The sequence below is a fragment of the Calonectris borealis genome, chromosome 25 (assembly GCF_964195595.1).
Source record: "Calonectris borealis chromosome 25, bCalBor7.hap1.2, whole genome shotgun sequence".
Lineage (NCBI taxonomy): Eukaryota > Metazoa > Chordata > Aves > Procellariiformes > Procellariidae > Calonectris > Calonectris borealis.
This window is the reverse complement of record NC_134336.1, coordinates 28069-52108: the sequence shown is the minus strand read 5'-3', so window position 1 is coordinate 52108 and position 24040 is coordinate 28069. Positions and strand designations below refer to the sequence as shown.

The 24040-nt window shown below is 45.7% G+C and overlaps 1 long non-coding RNA gene across 1 annotated transcript; it reads left to right on the top strand.

Annotated features, from left to right (window-relative positions):
- The first annotated feature begins 537 nt into the window (after positions 1-537).
- Positions 538-13521, top strand: LOC142093047 (uncharacterized). Its single transcript, XR_012677278.1, has 2 exons — positions 538-1082; positions 3270-13521. It is a non-coding gene; the product is annotated as an uncharacterized LOC142093047 (long non-coding RNA).
- Positions 13522-24040: the final 10519 nt, after the last annotated feature.

Sequence of the window (24040 nt, the reverse complement as noted above, 5' to 3'; positions counted from 1 at the left end):
GGTGGTGTGTGGGGCGTGATTCCCGGTGGTGGGTCAGGGCCAGGACCACCAGTGAGGTAAGCGAGCCCCTTCGGCGAGTACAGGGGTGTCTCCTGGCTGCCTGGGCGTGGTGGGCTGTGAAGCTTCAAACCGTCTGCTCTGTCAGGCTCCCAGTCTGCTGGAGACGAGCTGGGTCAGGGCAGCCCCAGGGAGCTATTCGAGAGCTGATAGAAGGGAATAGGGTGGACATCTCCCAGGAACAGATGCTGGGCGCCTCCTCAGCTCACCAGAGTTCTTTGTGAGCCTCCCTTTGTCCAGCTTGCCCTGTGCAGCTGCCCCCAGCTCCAGCACCTCCCCCGAAGCCTGTCCCATAGCCGCAGGCTGCCCCCAAGCCCTGTTGTGAAGGCCACAAGCTGGCCCTCGAATGCGCTGGATTCTCCCTTGATGCGGGTGCTGTTAGCAGCGGTGCAGGGAAAGAGCAGCGTCTCTCTGTGGAAGAAGAGGCTTCAGAAATCTACATTAATAATGGTCGCTGCTGCTTCTTTCCCACTCCCAGAGGCCATGCTGAGCATGCAGTTTTCTGTTCCTCCCCTGAGGATGCTGTTGACTGCAGACGCCTCAGGCTTGTGTGGGTTGTCTCTGTCCGGCCTCGCTCTCCTTGCGGCGTTGGGGGCAAAAAGGGACAGGCAGAGCATTTACTGGCTGTGGACAGGGGCTGCCGCGGCTGAAGCTGGAGAGACCAGAGAAAGGTAAAGAGGATAACATCGAAGGCCATGTGGCCAGCAGCTGCCTCCCGCTGCAGGCGAGAGAGAGCTTGCCTCTCCAGGTGAGGAAGGATCCCTCTTCGTAGTCCGCAGCAGGCCAGGCCGCCAACACGGACCGCAGGGTCTGTATGCGTCACCAACAGCGTGGTACAGCTGCGTAGCGCACGAGCGAGTGAGCCTAGGAAGCCTCATCTCGTCAGAGCTGCGAGATACCCACGTATTCTTTTAGGTGGAGGACAGCAAAGCGACCGGAGTTACAGAAAAGGAAGGGAGGAGAGAAGGAGAAAGAAGCATCTGAACTGTCAAATTCTCCCGGTCGCGCCGAGAGCGAGAGCTGCGGTGAATCCCCGGGCCCTCAGGGCCCTGTCTCCCCTCTCATGCGTCCTGGGCCCTCCTGCCCCTCTCCTGGCCCCCCCTTTTTCCCATGCTGCTGTGTATTTGGGTGTTGTTCCCCCCCCCCCCTTTTTCTTTCCTGTACCTCTCCTTTTTTCTTTATTTTTCTGTCCTGCTCGTTCTTCCTCTCTCCCTTTCTCTCTCTTGTTCTACCGTTCCCTTTTCTTTTTCTCTCTGCGCTTTTGTCCTGCTCCGTCTCCCTCCTTTTTATCATCCTCTATCTCTATCCTGCCGCCCATGGCCGTTTTTTCCTTTTCCATCTCTTTGTCCTGATCTGCATCTGTCTCTTTTTTCCCGTGCAATTTCTCTGGCCTGTTTCCTGGCTTTCTTTTCCTTTCTGTGCCTGTACGTGCTGCTCTGTGTCCCTGCCTTCCTATCTCTCCCCTTCCTTCCTTCTCTTTCTATCCCTTTGTTTTAGTCACTGTTGCTGGTTTTTTTCATTCTGTTTCTCATTGTCCCTGTCCTCCTTCCTGTTCATCTCTTACTCTCCGTGACCCTTTGTGCTGCTCCCTGTCCCTCTTATTTATTGCCTCACCTGTCTATCCCTGTTTTTTCTCGTGTTCCCCGTCTCTCTTTCGCAGTATCCCACTTTGTGGCTCCCTGTCTTCATCTGTTTTCTATATCCCTCTGTTCTTTCTCCTTTGTTTCCTTGTCCCTCTGGCCTACTACCCATCACTGCTTTTTCTTTCTTTCTCCATCTCTCTGTCTCGGTCCTGTTGCTCTCCTTCTCTCTCTGTCTCTAATGGTTCTTTCTCCATCTCTGCCCCGCTCCCTGTCTTTTTTCTCTTATTCTCTCTGTTCTCCCTCCTCCCCCTAACTTTTTGTCTGTATATCTCCATACCACTGCTTGTCCCGTCATTTCTTGCTGTATCCCCCTGCCCAGCTCGCTGTTCCATTATTCCCCTTTGTTCTGCTCCCTGGCCTTTTTTGTCATCCTGCAGCCCAGTGCCAGTTTTTCGTTCTCCCTCTCTTTGTCCTGATATGTTTGTCTCTTTCCCCCCTCTCAGTTATTCTGGTTTGTTTCCTAACTCCCCCCCCCCTCCTTATTTCTTTCATTCCATTTCTCTCTCGATCCATCTGTTCTGCTCCGTGCTCATAATTTTCTCTCTCTTTGCCTCTGTTCTGCTCCCTGACCCTGTTTCTCTTTTGCCATGTTCCTGCAGGGGTCCTCATTCCTTTTTTATCAACTTATCCATCTCACTGTCCTTTTCCCTGTATCTTACTTTCTCTGCTCCTCAGTCCTTCTCCCTAATTTTATTTTTTTCTTTCTATTCCTCTGTCCTGTTCCCCTTTGCTGTATTTTCGTTCTCTGTATCTGCTGCTCCAATAACGATTGCTGAGTTGTGTCGGTACAGGCACCGAGCCCCGGAGCAGACTCACTCCTGGAACTTAAACGCACTAATGAATGAACACTTGCTGTCTCCTTTGCTCTCATGGCTGTGCCTGTAGTCCTTTGTACATGGTGAGTGACTGTCAGAGTCCAGGGGAGCAGGCTAAATAGCGGGTGTGAGGGGCCATGGCTGCAGCTGTGGGCTGGGGCTGGAGGAGCTCCGGGGGGGCCAGTGAGGCTGGTGGTGATGGCCCCTCTGTGTCAAAGGGCTGTAGCCCCAGGGGATGGTGCTGCCGGGGCATGCGTGCCTGAGCATGCCGACAAGCCGCACGTTTCCGACGCACCGGTACAACAGGCTGACGGTCCGTTGGAGTCAAGCCCCATCAGGGCTGCTTCCAGGGATTTTCTGAGAGCCGGTGGAGAGGAAGCAGGAAGAGGCGCAGGAGATGGCTGCCCCCACCCCTCTGGGTACCTGGAGGCCTTCCCACCCCCTGGAAAAGGTGCCGGGTGCTTCCCCAACTCAAGAAAACTCCTCCAGCCCTGCTCACCCCCTGCAGCTGTCTCCAGCTCCAGCACCTCCCTTGAAGCCTGTCCCGTAGCCACAGACTGCCCTCAAACCCTGTCCTCACGGCAGCAAGTTGACCCTTGAATATGCTTTATTCTCCATAAATGCAGGTGCCGTTAGCATCAGTTTGGGGAAAGAGCAGTGTCTCCAGGAGCTCCTGCAGAAGGAGGGGTTCCTGCCTGAGGAGAGCTACAGTCATCGCTGTGGACAACGGTTGCTTGCTCTTTTGCTGTCCCAGAGGCAGCACCGAGGACTCAGTCGCCGGTTCCTCTCCAGGGATATTGTTGATTGCGTCTGGGTCAGGTTTGTGTGGGTCGCCTTTGGCCTCATTCTCCTAGCGGCATGGGCGAAAAGGGACAGCTGGACGCTTACTGGCTGTGGACAGGAGCTGTTGCGGCTGAAGCTGGAGAGGCCAGAAAAAGGTAAAGCAGCTGAAGAACAAAATAAAGAGGATCCAGCTGGTTTCTTTTTTTCTCTGCGCTTCTATCCTGTTCCTTGTCCGTCTTTTTCATCCTCTGTCTCTGTCCTGCAGTCCATCACTAGTTTTGTCTTTCTCCATCTATCTGTCTGTCTTCCTATCCCAATTTCTTATCCTACTCTGATTTTGATTGACAATAAATTAAATTAATTTCCCCAAGTTGAGTCTGTTTTGCCTGTGATAGTAATTGGTGAGCGATCTCTTTGTCCTTATCTCAACCTACAAGCTTTTTTGTCGTATTTTCTTCCCCTGTCTTGTTGAGGAGGGGGAGCAATAGAGCGGTTTGGCAGGCGGCCAGCCACGGTCAACCTACCACAGTTTCTTTCTATCAGGGTCTGTGTCCCTATTTTTTAATTCTTGCCTATGTTTCTTGTACCCCATCGCTCTTGAAACTTTCTTTTTACCTCTCCATCCCTATCTTTTTAATTCTTGTGTATGTTTCTCAAACGCAGTCGCTTTTTAAATTTTCTCGCTACCTTTCCCTCTCTCCGTCTCCCTGACCTAATTTTAATTTCTTGCCGGTTTCCTGCACACCATCGCTTTCTAAATTTTCTTTCTATGGCTCCCTCTATCGATTTCCCTGTTTATAATACTTAATTCTTCCCTCTCTGTCCTGTACCCTGTTGCTTTCTGCACTTCCTTTCTACATCTCCCTCTTTCTATCTCCCTGCCCCTATTTGTTAGTTCTTGCCTATCTTTCTTGTACACTGTTGCTTTTTGAAAGTTTCTTTCCATGTCTACCTCTGTCTGGCTCCCTGTTTCTATTTTTTATTTCTTGCTTATGTTTTTTTCCCCCTATCACTTTAGAATTTTTCCCCGTCCCTTGTCTTGTTTTGATCTTATTCCGCTGGTTCCTTCCGCCTCTCTCCCCCGCTCCCCGTCTCTCTTATTTATTCCTCCCTCTCTCTGTCCCTGTTGTTTTCTGCAATCTCTCCACTCTCCTCTCTCTACACAATTGTCCTGCTCCCCACCCCTCTCTTGTTCGCCGTGTCCTGTTTTCTGGCTCCCTGTCCCACACCTCTTCTCTATGTTCTTCTGTCCTTCCTCCTGCTTTTCTCTTCCCTTTTCTTCCTCTCTCCCGCTGCATTTGCGCACCGAGCCTTGCAGCCAATTCACTGCTGGGATTTCTTATGTGCATTAACGAATAAGCTTTTCCTGGCCTTCTCTGTGTCCCTGGATATGTTTGCAGCCCCTGGGGCAGGGCTCATGGCTGTGGACAGGTGCAGGGGAGAGGGTGATGGGCTGTGGCACTTTGCCAATGGCCCCTGCTCCCGATGGGCTCCAGCTGGGGCTGGGGCAGCCTAGGTATGGCCAGTGAGGCCGAGAATGGGCTGGCCCTGCTGTGCTAAGGGGCTCTCGCTGTAAAGGGGGCTGCCTGGGCATGCCTGCCCGAGGGAGCCGACGAAGGGAAAACTGGCTGTGGAGGGAATCCGAGGGGGTCCCAGAGGCAGCTGCTGCCTCCAGCAACGAATGGCCGGTGGTGAGAAAGGGTCCCTCCAAGCCGCCCTCGACAGAGCAGACGCCAGCATGCGGTGCTGGGAGCTCGTTGTCTCAGTCAGCTACGTGCGTGAGCCACCGTGTGTCGAGGAAGCCTTACGGATGAGGAGCATCTGGGCGTCCGCTGTGTGCTGCAGAACGGGTGAGGGTCGGGCTGGCGGCACTGCAGAGGAGGAAGGGGCAGATGCAGAGAGGTAAGCGTTGGGGCGGTGAAGATCTCCTGCCAGCACCGGGAGCTGCGGTAAGTCGCGTGTCCTCCCCTCTGCATCCTGGCCCATCTCTGCCACCCTTCTCCAGATGTCTGCCTGCCTCCTTCCTCCATCTCCCTCTCTGCCCGCCCACCTACCTGTATGGCTCCCCAAAACTTGTTATTGTTCTTCCAACTCTGCCCAGTACCCTCTTGCCTTTTAAACTGTTTCTATGTCTCTCTCGAACCAGCTCCGTCTCTGTTTTGTTTTAGTTTTTCTGCTCTGCTTTGTACCCCATTACTTTTAAAATTTCATTTCTCTATCTACCACTATCTGGCTCCCTGACTCTATTTTTTAATAAATACCTGCCTCTGCTCTGTACCCCATAGCTTTTCAAACTTTCTTTCTATGCCTCCCTGTATTTGGCTCCCTTTTCCTATTTTTTATTTCTTCTCGCTCTTTCTTTTATCCCATCATCTTAAAAATTTCATTTACATCGAACATACATCTCTCTCTCACCAGCCTTTATTTTTTAATTCTCACCTGTTGCTTTTTGAAAGGTCTTTCTATTTCTCCCACTATCTTCCTTCCCATCCCTATTTTAAAAGTTTTTCCTGTGTGTCCCTTTACCTGCCGCTTTCTAGTTTCTCTTTCTATGTATCCCTCATTCGTCTCCCTGTCTTTATTTCTTAATGTTTTCCTATCTGTCCTGTACCCCGTCGCTTTTTAAGTTTTATTTCTATGTCTCCCTCTATCTGGCTCACTATCCCTACTTTTTAATTCCTCCCTTTAGCCGGGGAAGGGTCTGCCCAGGCACGCCTGCCTGAGGGAGCTGAAGAAGGTGAGCTGCCTGAGGACAGAATCTGAGAGGGTCCCGCCGGCAGCTGCCTGCAGCAAGGAACGGCCGGTGCCCGCGGCGAGGAAGGATCCCTCCGAGCCGTCCCCGACAGAGTGCACCACCGGCTCACGGTGCTGGGAGCTCGGTTCCTCCGTCGGCCGCACGTGTGAGCCGCTGGGAAGCCTCGCAGCAGCGGGGCGTTGAGGCGCCTGCCGCCGAGGCAGAGAGAAAAGCGTCGGGGCGGTGAAGGTCTCCCGCTGGCGCCAGGAGCTGCGGCGAGTCGCGCTCTCTCTTGCGCGCGTCCCAGTCCATCTCTGCCACCCTTCCCTAGGTCTCTGCCTGCCTCCCTGCCCGTCCCTGCTTCTGTCTCCCTCTCTGCCGGCCCACCTACCTGTCCGGCTCCCCAAAATTGTTACTCTTCTGCCAACTCTGCCCTGTACCACTTCATCTATTATTTTTTTTCTATGTTTCCCTCTCTGTGTCTCCCTCTCCTTATTTTTTAAGGCTTTCTTATGTTTTCTATATCCCGTTGCATTTTAATTTCTCTTTGTACGTTTCCCTCTCTCTGGCACTGTGTCCCTATTTTTTAATTCCTCCCTCTGTCCTGTACTTAATTGCTTTTAAAATTTTCTTTCTATGTTTCCTTCTATCCATCTCCCTGTCCCTATTTATTAATTGTTTCCTGTGTTTCTTGTACCCCATTGCTTTTAACATTTTCTCATTGTGGTTCCTTCTATCCATCTCCCTGTCCCTGTTTTTTTAATATTCCTGTGTTTCTTGTACCCAATTGCTGTTTAAGTTTTTTTTCTACTTTGTCCTCTATCCATCTCCCTGTCCCTGTTTTTTTAATATTCCCGTGTTTCTTGTACCCGATCACTGTTTTAGTTCTTTTTTTACATTGTCCTCTATCCATCTCCCTGTCCCAATGTTTTAATTCTTGTCTATGTTTCTTGTACTCGGTTGCTTTTTAAAATTCCTTCTACGTCTCTCTATATCCGGCCCGTCTTGATTTTCTAATTATTCCTTATATTTCTTGTACCCCATTGCTATTTAATTTCTCTTTCAATAATTCCCTTTTTCTGGTTCCTTTTCCCTAAATTTTAATTAGTCTTTCTTCCGTATATCTTCTCACTTTTTAAATTTTCTTTCATTGTTTCCTTCTATTCTCATCCCTGTTCCTACTTTTTAATTCTTCCCTGTGTTTCTTGTAGCCTGTCGCTTTGAAAAATTTCTATGTCTCCCTCTATCTGATTCCCTGTCCCTATTTTTTAATTCTTCCCTCTCTGCCCTGTTCCCAGTTGCTTTAAAAATTTTCTTTCTATATCTCCATTTATTTAGTTTCCTGTCCTTTTAAAATTTTTTCCTGTCTATACTATAGTCCGTCAATTTTAAATTTTGTGTCTATGACTATTTTTATCCAGTTCACTGTCTTAATCTTCTAATTCTCTCTGGTCTGTCCTGTACTCTATCACTTCTTCAATTTTCTTTCTGTGTCTTTTATCAGGCTCCCTATCCGTATTTTTTAATTCTTTGCCGTGTCGTGTTCCCTGTTGCTTTCTAAATTTACTTTTTTGTGTGTGTCTATTTTTTCCCCATTCTTATTTTAAAATTTATTCTTGTCTTTCCTTAAAGCTGTCACATTTTAAATTTTCTTTCTGTGTCACAGTTTTTTTTATTTGTATATCTCCATTTACCTAATTCCTCGTCCATTTTTTTCCTTTCTGTGTTTCCGGTAGCCCATCGCTTGTTATTTTCTCTTTTGAACATCCCTCTGTAAAGCTTCCTCGAACAATTGTTTAAATTTCCTGCCTCTTTGTTCTGTTCCCTTTCTAGTTCTCAGTCTATCCATCTTATGTGCTCTCTTTTTTAATTCTTTCCTGTGTTTGTCACTTTTTAATTTCTCTATGACTGCCTCTATTCGGCTTCCTGTCTCTCTCTTGTTGTTGGTTTAAAAATTCTTTCTGCTTTGTTCCCCTTTTGTAGTTTTCTACATGTCTCGCTCTATCCAGTTCTCCATCGTTGTAAAATGACACCCCCACCGTCCCCCTGTCTCCTGTCTGTGTCTGTCTCATTTTCTGTCCCTCTCTGTTGTTTCTGTTGTCCCGCTTGGTTCCTCCCCTCTCTCTCCTTTGCTTCCTGCCCCCCCCCATTTATTGCTCCATCTCCTCATCCTCCTCCTTGCTGCGCTCCATTTCTGTCTCTCTCATCACCCACGTGCGGTTCCCTGTCCCTCTCTTGTTCCCTGTATCCCATTTTTTGGCTCCCTGTCCCATACCTGTTGTCTACCTTCCTCTGTCCTTCCTCCTGCTTTCTTCTTCCCTCTTTTCCCTCTGTCCTGCTGCCTTTGGGCTCTGAGACTTGGAGCCAACTCAGTGCTGAAATTCTTGATGCGTGTAAAGAAACAAACCTTTGCTGCCTCCTTTGTGCTCCTGGGTGCGTTTCCAGCCGCTGGGCTCTGGGCAAGTGGCTGTGGTTGGGTCCAGGGGAAGGGGTGATGTGCTGTGGGGCTGGGGCCATGGCCCCTCTTCCCGATGGGCTCCAGCTGTGGGCTGGGGCCACCCAGGTGGAACCCATGAGGTGAGGATGGGGCTGGGCCAGGAGTTTAAAAAGGCTGCAGGTGGGGATGGGTCAGGGCAGCCCCCTGTGGTCCCTGTGAGGCTGAGGATGGGGCTGGCCCTGCTATGCTAAGGGGCTCTAGCTGGGGAGGGGGCTGCCTGGGCACACTTGCCTGAAGCACCCAGCTGAAGAGTGAAACAAAGAGGCTCCCGCAGGCAGCTGTCTCCGGCAAGGAACAGCCCATCCCTGCAGCAAGGAAGGATCTCTCCCAGCGATCCCCGACAGAGCACGCCACCAGCACACGGCGCCAGGAGCTTGGTGCCTCTGTTGGCCGCACGTGTGAGCTGCCGTGAGTCTGGGAAGCCTCGTGGGAGAGGAGCGCTCCAGCCCCTGCTCTTAGGTGGGTGAGGGTCGGGCAGCCAGCACTGCCGAGGAGGAAGGGGCAAGGGCAGAGAGAGAAGCCTCGGGGCAGTAAAGGTCTCCTGCCGGTCTCCAGCAGCTGCGGTGAGTTGTGCATCCCGTCTCATGCATCCGGGCCCATCCCTGCGCTGCTTCTCCCGACCTCTGCCTACCTCCTTGCTCGTCCCTGCCTCCATCTACCTTTCCAGCTGCCCGGCTCCCTAAGGCTTTTTGCTCTTTTGTCAGCCCTGTTCTGTACACCGTCGCCTTCTACATTTCCAGCTCCCCACCTACTATTATTTCATTTTTCCCGCGCTGCCTTCTTCCCCATTGTTTGTGCAAATTGCATTTCTAGGTCTCCCTCTATTCAGCGTGACACCTCTCTGTTTCCAGTGACTCCCTGTGCTCTGTACCCTGTTGCTCTTCCAACGTCTTTTCCTTGTGGCTCCCTCTCCTGATATTTAACTCCTTACCCATACGGCCAGTATCCTGTTGCTTTCTAAATTTTCTCTCTCTGACTCCAGTTATCCAGTTTCCTGTTCGTGTTTTTAATTTCTTCCTGCCTATCCTCTACTTCATCACTTTTAAAATTTTGTTTCAATGTCTCCATTTATTTAGTTTGCTGACCCTATTTTTTTTCCCCCTCTCTGTTCTTAATTTCTTTGCTTTATATTTCTTTCTATGTCTCTGTTTTAGTTTGCCGTCGCTACTTTCTAATTTTTTCTTATTTTCTTAATCTCTGTTGCTTTTAAAATTTTCTGTCTGCTTTTATTCCATTTGCTGTCTTTATTTTTTAATTATTTCTTGTGTTTTCTTAGTGTGGTCACTTTTAAAATTTTCTTTTCATGTCTCTGTTTCAGTTTGGTGCCCCTATTTCATAATTTTTTTCTTGATTTCCCTAATGCCTATCACTTCTTAAATGTTCTTTCTATGCCTAATTTTATTCCCTTTGTTGTTTTCTTTCTTTTGTGCCGTCACTTTTTATATTTTCTTTCTATGGCTCCGTTTTAGTTGGCTGTCACGATTTATTAATTTTTTCCTTATTTTTTTAATCAACCTCGCTTTTAAAATTTTCTGTCTGCTTTTATTTGGGTCGCTGTATTTATTTTTTAATGATTTCTTGTCTTTAGTAGTGCCTTCGCTTTGTAAATTTTCTTTCTGCATCTCTGGCTTACCTAGGTGCCGCTATTTTTTAATTTTTCCCTTTATTTCCCTAACGCCCCTCGCTTTTTAAATGTTCTATGTCTACCTTTTTCCCTTTGATGTATTTATTTTTAATTATTTATTGTCTTTCCTTAGTGCCCTCGGTTTTATATTTTCTTTCTACATCTGTTTTAGTTTGCTGTCCCTATTTCATTTTTTTTTCCCTTTATTTCCCTAATGCTTGTTGTTTTTTAAGTTTTCTTTCTATGTCTACTTTTATGCTGTTCCCTGTCTTGAATTTTTAATGATTTCTTGTCTTTTCTTAGTGCTGTCGCTTTGAAAAGTTTTTGTCTATGTATGTCTTTTAGTTCACTGTCGCTGTTTTTTAGTTCTTTCCTCTCTTAATCCATCACCTTGAAAAATCTTCTACTTTTGTCTCGTTCGTTGTCTTGATTTTCAAATTGTTTTCTCTTGCTTTACTTATTGCCATGACTTTTAAAATTTTCTTTCTACGTCTCTGTTTTAGTTTGCCGTTGCTATTTTTTATTTTTTTCCTCATCTCCTTAATTTTTCTTTCTTTGTACCCCTATTCCGTTCGCTGTTTTACTTTCTTCATTATTTCTTGTCTTTCCCTAGCGCTCTCGCTTTTAAAATTCTTTCTATCTCTGCATATTCATTTGCTACCAATATTGTTTAATTCTTTCCTCCCTTAATCCCTTGGCTTTTAAAATGTTGATTCAATGTCTACTGTTATCTACTTTGCTGTCTCTGTTTTCAGTTTTTTTCCTATCTGTCCTGTATTTCATTGTTTTAAAGATTTTCCTTCTATGCCTGCTTTTGCGAAGCTTCCTATCCCTGATTTTTATGTTTCCTGCCTGTCATGTACCCTGTCACTTTAAAAATTTACTTTTTATGTCTCTGTTTATTTAGTTTGTTCTCCCTGTTGTGATTTTTTTTTTTTTTTTTTTTTTACTTCTCATAGTCCTTGTTGCTTTTAAAATGTTCCATGTCTACTTTTATGCCGTTTGATGTCTTTAGTTTTCAGTTACTTCTTGTCCTTCCTTAGTGCTGCCTTATTTAAAATTTTGGTTTATGTCTCTGTTCTAGTTCGGTGTCCCTATTTTTTAATCTTTTCATTTCTTAATCCTTGGCTTGTAAACCTTTGTTTCTATGTCTACTTTTATCTACTTTGGTGATCCTATTTGAAAGTTTTTCCTGACTGTCCTGTATGTCATTGCTTTTTACATTTTCTTTCCGTGACCTCTTTTATCAACAGGCCTATCCTTATTTTTTATTTCTTTCCTGTCTCTCGTTTAACACGTTGCTTTTAAATTTTCTTTCTGTGTCTGATTTTCTTGAGATCATTGTCTGTATTGTTTCTTATTTCTCTTGTTTCCTTAGTGCCCTTGCTTTTTAAACTTTCTGTCTGCGTCTTGGCTTATTTAGTTTGCTGTTCCTATTTTTTTTAGTTCTTTTCTCTGTTAATTCCTTGGATTTTCAAATTTTGTTTTTATGTCTACTTTTATCATGCTCCCTATCCCTATATTTTATTGCTTTCCTGTCTGTCATGTACCCCCTCGCTTCTAAAATGTACTTGCTATGTCTCCGTTTTTTGTTTGCCGTCCCTGTTTTTTCATATTTTCCTCTCTTAATCCCATGGCTTTTGAAGTTTTTTTACATGCACTTTTTTTTTCATTTTCTATCTATACTTTTTAATCTTTTCTTCTCAATCCCCATCGCTTTTAAAATTTACTTTCTATGTTTGTTTATTTAGTTCACCGTCATTATCTTTTTTTCTTTACTTCCTTAATCCCTGTTGCTTTTGATATTTTCTGCGTCTCCTTTTGTCCAGTTCGCTGTCTGAATTTTTTCTCTTGTCTGTCTTTTACGCCTTTGCTTTTCAAATTTTCTTTTTGTCTGCATTTTTGTTCGTTGTCCTTATTTTTCAAATTTGTTTTCTTTCTTAATCCTCTTTTTTTAAATGCCCTTTTTTGACTACTGTTATCCTGTTCACGCTCTTTATTTTTTAATTGTTTCTTGTCTTTCCTTACTATCATCGCTTTTTAAATTTTCTTTCTATGTCTACTTTTATCAAACTCCCATCCCTGTTGTTTAATTAGTTCTCGTCTGTCATGTAGCCTGATGGTTTTTTGTGGAGAAGAATTAAGAGGTGGCCTAATGAGTACCAGCTGATTCAAGAACAGAAACAGGTGAAGGGAATTGTGAGCAGACATGTGATAGTTGCCGGAAGGAAGATATAAGAGAGGCAACAGAGAGAGACAGAGGGAGAGAGGTGCAATGGATGGAGAGAGATGGTAGGGCTGCCCTGTTATGATAAAGGCTGTGCATGTATGCCGCAACAAATGGCGCCCGAACAGGGACTGAAAGAAGAAAACCTGAAGAAAGAAGGTCTTGGAGAAAGAAAATAGAAATATCCAGTGGTGAGCCCTGCTGAACTGCAAAAGCTGTTGAAAAGAAACGGGAAAAAAGCCGTTGAAAGGAAATGGGATAGAAGCTGTTGAAAGGAAACAGGAAAAAAAAGCCATTGAAAGGAAACGGGATAAAAGAAAAAAGCCATTGAAAGGAAACGGGATAAAAGAAAAAAGCCGTTGAAAAGAAACGGATACAGAGGTGAGCAGCCGCAGGGAAGTTATATGAACTTTATACATTAGTCATGGGGCAGTTGGCATCTCAGTAGAAGAACTGCAGATGAGGAAATCTTTGCAACTAGAAGTTCTAGAAGGAATATTGTGTGTATGCAGCTCTGCAGAAGTTGCATCCTGCAGAGCAGGTGTTGCAAAACGTGACTGATTTAGCAATTCTGCAGGGAAAATCAAAAGATAAGAAACATTCATTTGAACTTGCGCCAACGGTGGATGAAGCTTTACAGAAACAGAGGCTAAAGATGAACTTGTTCTAGTGAATGTAATGGCAGCAATTCTGGAGGGAAAATCAAAAGATAAGAAAGATTTATTTGAACTTGCACCAACAGCGGGTGAAGTTTTGCAGCAATAGAGGCTAAAGCACCATTTGTTCCCGCCCTCCCACCCCAAGAAGATCTGCTGTGGGGATTCATACCCACACACACATGTATCAGTGATGTTCTAGAGGAAAGTGAACTGTGTGATGGAGAATAGGAAAAAGAATTAGAAATGTTAATAGGAAAAAGAATTAGAAATGTTAAGTTTGTGTAAGGAGGTATGCAAATCAATAAAAGAGTATGGGTTATGGAGAATAGGAAAAAGAATTAGATTAAGGAGGTATGCAAATCAATAAAAGAATATGGGTTATGGAGAACAGGAAAAAGAATTAGAAATGTTAAGTTTGTCCACCATATGAGGTGATTAAGGAGGTATGCAAATCAATAAAAGAATATGGGTCACAGGTTTCATTTGAATATGAACTTGTCCTAGTGAACATAATGAACAATTTGGCAATTGAGAACAAAAAAGGGGGTGATGTGGAGAAGAATTCTGGAATTGGGAGTTTCAGATAGGACTTTGGTAATGCTACAAAACCATAAACAAAAAGGGGGAGATGTGGAGAAGAATTAAGAGGTGGCCTAATGAGTACCAGCTGATTCAAGAATGGAAACAGGTGAAGGGAATTGTGAGCAGATGTGATCATTGCCAGAAGGAAGATATAAGAGAGGCAACAGAGAGAGACAGAGGGAGATAGGTGCAATGAATGGAGAGAGATGGTAGGGCTGCCCTGTTATGATAAAGCCTGTGCATGTATGGCGCAACAGTTTTTCATTTACTTTATGTGTTTCCATTTTAGTTCGCCGTCCCTATTTGTTAATTTTTTCCTTTATTTCCTTAATCCTGGCGCTTTTAAAATCATCTATGTCTACTTTTATCCAGTTCCTGTTTCTATTTCTGAATTCTTTCCTGTATGTCACGAACCATGTTGCTTTTTAAATTTCCTTTCTATGTCTACTTTCATCTAGTTAACTAAAAAAATTTTAATTTTTTTACTCTCATAGTTCTTTTCGGTTTGAATTTTTGTTTCTAGGTGTACTTTAATATCATTTTCTGTCCCTATTTTGTAATTTTTTCCTGTTTCTTGTATCCCATCGCTTTACAATTTTTTTTCCATGTCTACTTTTATCAAGATGTCTCTGATTTTTCATTGTTTCCTATCTGTCCTGCTTTTAAATTTTCTTTCCTTGTGCATTTTTATCCAGTTTGCTGTCTTTTTTTTTTTTTAATTCATTCTAGTCTGTCCTGTACCCGGTCGCTTTTAGAGTTTTCTTTTTATGTCTCTGTCTAATTAGGTTTTTTTGCTTTTTAATATTTTTTTTTCTTAACTTCTTCACTTTTGAATTTTTGTTTCTATGGTCACTTGTATGTATTCTTATGTCGTTATTATTTGCTTTTTTCTTATCTGTCTTCTACATTGTCACTTTTAACATTTTCTTGCTGTCTATTTATCAAGATGTCTAACCTTATTTCTTTATTATTTCCTGTCTGTCCTGTGTCATGTTCCTTTTAAATTTTTTTCTATATCTACTTTTTTCCAGTTCACAGTCTTTATTTTTTATTTCATTCTAGTTTGTGCCATACCCCGTCGGTTTTTAAATTTTGTTTCTGTGTCTTTGTTGATTTAGTTTGCTCTTGTTTTTTAACTTTTCCTTTATTTCTTTTATCTTGTCGCTCTTAAAAATTGTTTTGCTACGTCTGCTTTTATATAGTTCCTGTCCCTATTTTTTTGTTTCTTCCTCGTCTGTTGTGTACTCTCTCAATTTTTCTATTTTTTTCCTACGTCTCTGTTTATTTTTTCCTCCTTTAATAACTTTTTTCAATTTTTTAATATGTCTACTTTTATCTAGTTTTCTGTCCCCATTTTTTCATTTTTTTTCTCCTCTGCCTTGTGCCCTTTTGCTTTTTAAATTTTCTTTCTATGTCTACTTTTATCAAGCTGCCTATCCCTATTTTTTAATTCTTTCTGCTTTGTCACATACTCTGTCACTTCTTAAATTTTCTTTGTCTCTTATTTTTTTTCTCTTCTCTTGGTTCATCCCAAGGTTTTAGAGCGTCTCCTTGGCACGCTTTTATCTCTGGAGTGTAATTCATACCCCTCTCGATTTGTCAGAACATCTCTCAGGTCATCCTCTTCCTCAGAGCAGTCTTTTTGTCCTCTCCTCCATCTCGCTCGCCTCCAATGGGTCAGCATCTCCCTCGTGACGTCAGTACTCTGTTCAAACCCCTTTCTGAGTACCTTTGTGCCCTCGAGCAGTCTCTCCGGTCACCTCAGCACCACTCTATTTCTGTCACGATGCTTCCTGCGAGCATCCTTGTGTTCCATGGCCAACTTTTAGTTCTGCAGCGGGCTTTGTGTCTTTCTTATTCAGAGATAACTCTCCCTCAGGCTTTTGCTTTGTGTCCCAGAGCCGCCTTCTGTCTCTCTTTTGCTCTCAGCACCCTTCTTCTCCCATCATCGTACCTCCTGAGGCCTTCCTCGTGATCCAGAGCCCTCTTTTGGTCTGTAGCGCACTTTGCACCCTTATCGCTCGCTGAGAACCATTCCCGATGCCACCTTTCTTCTCCAGAACAGTGGGATTGTTCTCTGCGCTAACTAGGATACTCTGTTTGGTCCCTGGTCCCCTGAGGACATCTGTAGTCTGTTCAAATCCCCTCTGGACTTCATCATCATGTCCTCGAGCCTTCTGCTACTGTCACAATGCCTCCCAGGTCTTAGATATTCCCTGCAGCACACTTTTAGCTCCATAAGCACCCTTTGGGCTCCTCATGTTACAATTGTGCCTCTACTAAGATCTCCGTTTCCAAAATAGAGCATTCTTTTTCTTCTCTATGCCATTTAGGATGCCTCCCAAGACCTGCCTTGTGCTCCACAGCATTTTGGTAACGCCTGACCTCCCTTTCGATCTCTTTTATTCCTCTGTGGTCCCAGTCACCTTGCCTCCCAAGACCTTCTTTGTGTCCCACGGTTCTGTTTTAGCTCTGTAATGGCCTTTGATCCTCTCTAGTTACCTCAAACCCCATTCTTGGGTTTGTTTGTGCCTCAGAGCACGTCCTGTGTGCCATCTTGGGTGCCTCCGTTTGGTTCCCGGCCTCCTGAGGACATCTGTACTGTGTTCGGATCCCCTCTGGACTTCTTTCTTGTGTCCCTTAGCCTTCTTTGGTCTCTCTGGCCCAATCGGGACCCCTCCAATGGCGTCACGATACTTACTGATGCCTTCGAGATTACCCTTAAAAAAAAAAGCACACTTTTAACTTTGTAGCCGACCTTGCACCCCTCTCATTTCATCAGAAAAATTCCCGTGTCTGAATCTGTGACCCAGCCCAGTCATTCTGTCCTCTCTTTCTTCTAGCCATGCCTCTATTCATTCCCTGGCCCTCTGATGACATGTTTACTCACTTCACACCCCTTCTGGATTTGATCATTGTGTCCCTAATCCTTTTTCTATCTCTCTGGCTTGCTCAGGACATTTTTTCTCCCAGTCACGATGCCTCCCGAGACCTTCCTTGTGCTCCATGTGCATCTTGTAGCGCTTTGAGCAGTAGAGCTCTCGTTTGTTTCTATACGCTATCTAGGATTGCTGTGTTTAGTCCCTGGCTGCCCGGGACCATCTGTACGCTGCTCAGATGATCACCCGCATTTCTCTTTGTCGTCCCCAAGCCTTCTTTTGTTCATCAGCCCCCCTCAACACCCCTCTCCTCACAGTCACTCTGCCTCCTGAGACCCTCATCGGTTTCCACGGCACCTCATAGCATTTTATCTCCCTTTTCATCTCTCTTGTTTCGTCAGAGCCTCCCGTCTGTCTTTGCTATGCAGCGCTCACTTATCTTTCTGCTGTCGAGGGTGTCTTCGTTCTGTTCCTCTTTCTCGGTCACCTGTAGTTTGCCTAGATGCCCTCCTGAGACTGCAAGGCCCTCGCTGTGTTTCCAAGCCTTTTTGTTTTAACCTGCTCCCTCCTAATTCCTCTACTCTCTATAACAATGTCATCCGAGTCCTTTCTTGTAGTCCGCAGCACTCTCATAGCACTTTAGTTCCCTTTCGATTTTGTTTTTGTGCGCTTCACAATGCTCTTATCTTACTCTCTGCCATTTAGGATGCCTTCATTCAGTTTCCAGCCCCCTGATGACCTCTGTACTTTGTTGAAATCTGCTTCAGAGTTTCTCATTATTACCTCTGAGGCTTCTTTGGTCTCTCAGGCCCCGTCAGTACTCTTGCGCTCCCTTTGCCGAGCTCTCATGAGACATCCCCTACGCCCCAGAGCACCGTTCTAGCACGGGAGGGCACTTTGCACCCTTTTTTTCACCTCAAACCCTTCCTGAGTCAGCCTCTGGTACCCTGGTAGGTCTTTCTGTCCTCTTGCCCGTTTGGCGTGCCTCCCTTCGTTCCCTGGTCCCCTGAGAACATCTGTAATTTGTTAAATTCGCTTTGGAGCTTGTTGCATTCCCAAGACTTCTTTGGTCTCTCCGGACCCTTTGAGATCTTTCTAATTCCTGCGACAATGCCTCTTGTTCTGTCAGAACCTTTGCTGAAACCTTCGCTGAAACCTTCTTTGTGCTTCACAGCAGCGTGTTTATTTTTTGTTTTATAGTATGTTTCTGTTTGGCATCTGATACCCCAAGATGACTATTGTCGTATTGTCGGCTCAAATATCCTTTTAGAGTTTTCCAGAGAAGGTGATAGCCTTCATCTATTGTGATGGACACATTTCCTGAGATTGTTTTTGTTGTGTTTTGCAACTTTTTTTTGTTTTAGCTACTTAAGTAATAATTAAGCTGTTTCATACAGCTTTTGATACATTTTTTTATTTCTATGGTGTTTTCATGTTTTCTGTCCTTTGGGACTCATCTAGTTTTATTAAGGAAGTCAGCTGGAGACACCGTTGAGGTGATTCTGAATTATCAGTGATTTACACTAAATAATTTACTTTTTCACCAGAGATTTTTTTGAGTAGTGATTCTTATGGGATCTAATTATGCTTTGTCATTCAGTCCTATCCAGAACATAGTTCTGGTAGAAATTAGGTAACGTACATGGTCTTGCTGGAAATGAAATATAACCTCTTAGCTTTTTTTTTTTATAGGAAACTAACACACATAATTTTTGATGCTTTCATTGTATTTTATAAGTTACTTTCCTGTGTAGCTTAGTGTACGATCTCTGTTTTTTTTATCTACGCCCCAGAAAAATGAAGTTTCATTCCTTACCCGGTCACATTGCTGATGCAATACATGTACTTGCAGTAAAAGAGCAGGTATCGTCATTTCCAATAAGGGTCGCTTCCTCTGTTTGGTGCTTTGTATTCTGTAAACTTAAAGCAGATGAGAAAACTCTTTGCTGCTCCTCCGGCCACCTTTATTCTTTCTGGCAATTCGCCCCTCCCCTTTCCCAGGTGATTATGGGAAGGGTGGTGGGCGGGGCCCCGAGTATATGAGCCACAGCCTCTGATCAGGGAGCCCATTCTGCTCCTGGGTTTCTTTGGGATTAGTGCTTTTCTGTGCGTTCTATTGATTGTAGGTTTCAAATTAAGCTATTTGGGTTAATGTGGTTTTGTGGTTAAGAAAGGAGATGTGTCTATTTGAGGTTTGGATTTCAAGACCAGTCAAGGTTCAGCAGAATATTTGGTAGAAAGTATGCTTGTATGCAGCTTGGTTTTTTTTTCAGGTTAGTAATTATACATTACATTAAATTTACATTCCCTGCTTAGAGTGAACAATATGGTTTGATAATATGGTAGGGTTTTTTTTTTAAGAGCGTTGTTTTTTCCTGAAATTTCTGACATAATTGAACATGGTATCTTAGTTGGTTTCCAGTTTTGCTGTATCCTGTGCAAGTTATTTACATGATTTTTTAGTAGTACTGGTGATGAGATTATGTGCTACAGTTTAAAGTGAGTATCTTACGTGTATCCGTGCACATTATTTTAGCCTTTATCAAGAAAGCAGCAGAAACCTAAGGCATAGTGTCTTTTAGGCTCCTTGCCTTTCTGGATTGGCTGCAGAGTACCTTGTTGTTCCTCAAATCTTTGCAGTTTCTGGCAGGTCTCTTGTAGATTATAAGCTTCATGATTTCAGTTAAGTTGCAGGTATGTAGCAGAGCCTGGAGTCTGTGGGAAGACAGAGGATAAGAAATGCTTGCTGAATACAGGTCAAAGGTTAGAAAAGCAGATTTTGAGGAGTGGCTGACAGGGAGGGTTCAGGTGTGCAAATAGATGGTAGGAGCTGTCAGGAAGGAGTGGAGTTCTTCAGGTAAACAGAATGAGTTTCTTAAGTTTTGAGACCAGGGTATGTTTGGGAAAAGGAGCAGGGTTCTAAAGGTGTGACAGTGCTTGTGAGCAGATAGTGTCATGGGCCGTGATTGGGGGCAGTGAGGTCAATTGTTTGGGTTTTGTGCTTTTGGGGTCTTAGTGCTGCCTGAGTATGTAAGTCAGTCAAAGGGATTTATTAGTTTGTTTTGGTGGTGGTCCCTCTCTTTGGCAAAGCAGTGTAGAACAGCTGTGTGCCTCTCTGCATTTTCCTGAGGCGGGCCTGGCATCAAAGATTATGGTTCCACCATCATTGGAGTCGAACCAACTCTCTGAGCGGGCGCCTGATGTGGCAGCTGACCCCGGAGGCGCAGCACGGGACGCGAGCGGAGCCATGTTAGCCTGCTGGGGGAAAGGATGAGTCTGGGATGTGGCCATTGGGGTAGGGGAAAGAAAAGGGAAGCGTGTCTCCTTCTTACAGGTATTAGTGTTTGTCTTTGCCTTGAACATGCTGATGTTGCTGACTTAGCCTGGAAGATAGGAGCGCAAAGCATGGATTGAGAAAGTTAGCAGAGCGAAGAAGTAAGGATGGGGAAGGTTCACTGTTCATTACGGTATTTGTATGCATCCAGTTGACTTTGTTTTATTGTTGCTGCAGATGCACAGTAGGGAGCTGGACACCAAAGGGAGGAGGCAAGCAGAGCACCATGAGAAGGTAGGTCAGCACGTGACAATGGAGGGAATGTGCTGTTACTAGTTACATTAACTATGCGACTAGTTAAAGCTCTGTTTTGAAGGTGTAAAATAAGATGTGAAGTCGGATGTCTGCTCCTGAGCTTGTCAGGCAGGGTGGGCGATGAACACCAAACCATAACAGCAGTTATTTTTGAGGTGTAGAATTGTTTGTGAGCGGGTGACCGTTTCCAGGCACAATGGTCACTTTGTGTCTCTGTTTTTCTAGGTACTATGGGCGATGTTGGCCATAACATCCGGTGTTAGACTGGGAGCGAGCAGAATGCTATGGCGCTTCTGAGGAGGGCGTTGTTGCGTATGACGTCAGTGTTGACTGGTGCATCGGTGACCGATGGCACTTTGTGTTTGCAGATGAAGAGGATCTGGGTTATCGCAGGGACATCATAGGTAGCCTATGTGGTGTCTGTAAAGGATGGTTTCTGACCCCCAGCCCTCTGAAAGGCAAGTTGAGAGGCCAGTAGTATCTTTGTGTGGGTGGTCAGTTGGGTGGGGGAAACCCAGGTGGGGCAGGCAGGGGGTTTAAAATCAGAGTAGCAGAGAAGGCAGTTTGATATGGGGCACATATGGGCAGATAGAGGGCGTGGGGTCCTTAGCACAAAACATGAGTGTTGGCAGGGCAATGCCAGCCTTAGCGTTATTGTGTAGTTTTTGTAGTCTGTTTTCTGTGTCCCATATGATATCTTAATCAAGCCTTGATGTCTCTGTTGTCCCATGTGCATGGCGGGCACATCGGTAGCAGTACCGAGGGTCTCACAAGCCTCCGCTCATCAGAGTAATGCTGATCGTGTTCTTTTTTGAATTTTAAGTCTGACACGTGGATCTATCTTGAGTGTATCGTATACCAGGTTTATGGATGGTCATCTTTTTGCGGTGGTGCTTAAGGTGGCATCAGCGCTTGAGAGTGGTCTGTTTTTCCTGATCCATTTCCTGGGACTGCTTCCCTGTGTCTTTACATTCTTAGGTGTTAAAGCCTGGCTTCTCGCGCATCCGTTGTCCAAGTTGCAGCCTTAGATTTTTATGATGGGTGACAGAGTCTGAATTTTCTGGGGCTGCTGTAGATTGTTTGTTGCAGCCCTGACCATGTTGTAGCCTGATGGCATCTGTGGGCCAGAGTCACTTTTCTTGCTGAGACTGTTTTGGTAAAGGCTGTAAAGCTCGTATCAGAGCAAATAGCCATTGGCAGCAGGCGACAACAGTAATTTGCTTAGTGTTTTGCGGGTGCCTAGGGGATGACTGGAGCCATCTGGGAGTGGCAGCTAAAGTGCTAGTTGAGCAGATAAAATCTCAAAGGTGTTAAAGCATGTCTGTTTGATAGGTATATGTTGTTTAATGGCAGGCTGCAGTTGGACTCTAGATGATGTTCCTAAATAGAAACAAGATCTCTGGAAATGTTAAGCTATTGCTCTGCATCCTGGTGCGTCACTCAGTGTTACTGTTTATGCAGGTGGAGAGGGACGAGCCGCACACCACGGGGTGACGGAGGAGAGCGGAGCGCTGTAAGAAGGTGGGTTGGCCCATGGTGTCAGAGGCAAGATTTGACTGGTGGCTATACAACTAGAATGTGGTTTAGCTTTTTGGTTTTGTTCTGAAGGAGTGAAGCGATGTGGGATATAGGCACTGGAGCTGAGTCGGGCATAGTAAGCAATGAGTAGTGGGCTGAAGTAGCTGTTACTTGTCAGATGTCATATTGTTAGTTAAGTCATAAGTGGCCCTTATTGTTTCACTTCCACAGGTGGTACCCGCATCTCAATACAGCAGTCTGAAAATGGCAGAGGCAACGCAGGCAACTGGCTGAGGTAAAGGTGCGGGAGATGTGTATTGGTGCGTGTGCGCTCTTGTCTTGGGCAGTATCTCAGCATGTGTCATTGAGTTTGATTTTGGCAGGTGATGCACTTAGGGTCAGAGGAGCGAAGCAGCACCTTGACAAGCGGTCCCAGAAAGTGAGGCGAGAGTCAGCCGGGTTGATGTCTGAGAGTGAAGTACCCTGCAGCAATTAAGTGAAGCTTTCACCTTCAGTTTTGTAGGTGCTGTGCGGGCTGCCTTTAGAAATGCATAAGGATTTGAGGTGAGATGGGTAGTAGAGAGGAGGAGCACAGGACAGGTGATGTCTCACAAGCAGAATGATATTTTTGTCTTCCGCAATCTTAGGTGCCACAAGTCATGTCAGCCGCAGCCTTGGACTCTGGAATTGGCGGGGAGTGGGCAAGCGGAACCCCATGACATGACTGAGAATGAGGGTGTTAAGCAAGACGTTGGCGTCTACAGTCATGATCCTTACTGCTGGTGTACTACAAAGCTAAGTTGGGGCTCCAGTGCCGGAGAGGGATTGCAGGAGCAAGGGGATGGGGTTGGCGATTGCCTGAAGGGTTTTTATAGATGGTGTAGGGCTGGGGCCTGTCTGGGCAGTGTCCCTTTTGGACAGGTAAAGGGAGGTGGCCCCTCTTGGGCGTGATGCTAGTGTGTGCATCTGGCACACACATCTGGCATCAAAGATTATGGTTCCACCATCATTGGAGTCGAACCAACTCTCTGAGCGGGCGCCTGATGTGGCAGCTGACCCCGGAGGCGCAGCACGGGACGCGAGCGGAGCCATGTTAGCCTGCAGGTTCCAGCCTGTATGTGTTGTGTCATTTGTGTGGTCTGTCTTCTGTGTCTTAGGCCTTCCTTGGGTCTTGATGCCCACGTTGCTCTTTGTGCTCGAGGAGCACGGCACGTGCCTGGGTGCCATCCCTAGGGTCCCGAATGCCTGTACTCATTGGCATAGCGCCTATCGGGCGCTTGTTTTCTTGCATGATGAGCTTAAAGCGCACATCTGTTTGGCTTCTCAGGAGTTTCCGCAAGGCCCTCTTCTGCGGCGTCCCTCCCGGCTGTGTGAGCCGCTCTGCTCTCTAGGCGTCCATTTTTCATGGACTGGGGTTTCTTCCCCGCATCCTTAAGTTCTTAGGTCTCACTGGCCGGCTTCTTGTGCATACATCCTCTCAGTTCTGAGTGTAACTTCTCGTTGCGGGCCATGATGTTCTGCTCTTTCTCTGGGTTTGCTGTGGAGCTGCCTCATGTCACCGTCACGGTCCCGACAGTCGTCTTGCCCAATGGCATCTTCCGTCCAGGTGTCCTTCTTCTCGCTGAGAGTTTTCTCTCGCCTTTGAGGTGCGGTGTTTGTAGCGTTCCGTGCAGTGTCGGTGTGTGCTTGTGTGTGTTTGGCTTGGAGCCGCCCTGCCCGGGGGCGTAGAGTCAGGGATAGGTGGAATAGCCATAGGAGTTTGTGGTCAGTATGTCGGTATGCCTAGATGGTGGGCGCAAAAGTCGTATGGCTGTCTCGGATGCAGTAGCTGTCGGCGGGTTGTGTGGTCAACTCTTTCAACAGTTTTTTATGGGGATGAGCCCGGGTGAGTGGGAGGGGCTCTTCAGGGGTAGTGAAGTAGATTCAATCTGAAAGGCTTGTATGGGTGGGGCCTAAAGGTTGTGGGTTGGTGTGGGTTTTTTAGTGGCGGGATGTATAGTGGGATTCTAGATGGTGTTCCTAAATGGAAAGGAGTCCTCTGGACTTGTTCCCGTATCGCTCTGCAACCGGGTGACTAGTTCGACACTCTTGTTTTTGCAGATGCAGAGGGACCAGCTGCCCGGCAGTGGAGGAGAGGCGGGCGGATCGCTGTAAGAAGGTGGGTTGGTGTGTGGTATTAGAGGGAAGATGTGACTGGTGGCTATATGATTAACTTTTGGTTTTGTGTTTTTGTTTTCTTTTTTCCTTTTTTAATTTGAAGGTGCAAAACAAGGAGCGATGTGGGATACGGCCACGGGAGCTGACTCGGGCGGGGTGAGTGGGTGAGCACTGATTGGTGGGCTGAAGTAGCGGTTATTTTTCAGGTGTTGAATTGCTGGTGAAGTCATAAGCAACCCATGTTGTTTGGGCCTTACAGGTGGTGTGCCAACCTCG